Source organism: Astatotilapia calliptera, chromosome 8 (assembly GCF_900246225.1).
Source record: "Astatotilapia calliptera chromosome 8, fAstCal1.2, whole genome shotgun sequence".
NCBI lineage: Eukaryota > Metazoa > Chordata > Actinopteri > Cichliformes > Cichlidae > Astatotilapia > Astatotilapia calliptera.
The window spans coordinates 349,625-350,000 of NC_039309.1; the positions used below are offsets into that span (position 1 = coordinate 349,625).

General features: G+C 41.2%; 1 protein-coding gene across 1 annotated transcript in view; it reads right to left on the reverse strand.

Moving 5' to 3' along the window:
- Positions 1-294: 294 nt before the first annotated feature.
- rpp30 (ribonuclease P/MRP 30 subunit) overlaps positions 295-376 on the reverse strand; it is a 6,205-nt gene continuing 6,123 nt past the window's right edge. Inside the window, exon 11 of the mRNA XM_026177996.1 lies at positions 295-376. This exon is cut by the window's right edge and continues 167 nt beyond it. The gene's annotated coding sequence lies outside the window, so the exon portion shown is untranslated.

Sequence of the window (376 nt, forward strand, 5' to 3'; positions counted from 1 at the left end):
AGAACAGAGCTGCTGCTACGGTCCAGTCAGAGCTCAGAGAGCCGTGCATGAATGAACGCTGCAAACCTCGATGAGACGAAGCTGAGTGAACCACAGCAAACCATTAATGCTGATGATAATGGAGCTTCTACAAGCTGCTGAGTCACAGTTTGGTCCTCACAGAGCTGCACAGTCCAAATTTCCATATGATTGTAAATAAAAACCAGTTTCATCTGCATATAAATTGACTTTTTGTTTGAATTGTTGGGGAGCACAGAGGATGGAAGCAGAGGCCCTGCTGCACAGAGACAAATGTGAATTCTTCAAACTGTTTATTAAACTCAGAATTTGCTTTAAACTGTCAGCAGAAACAAAAAAAACATCAACAATTTGAAAA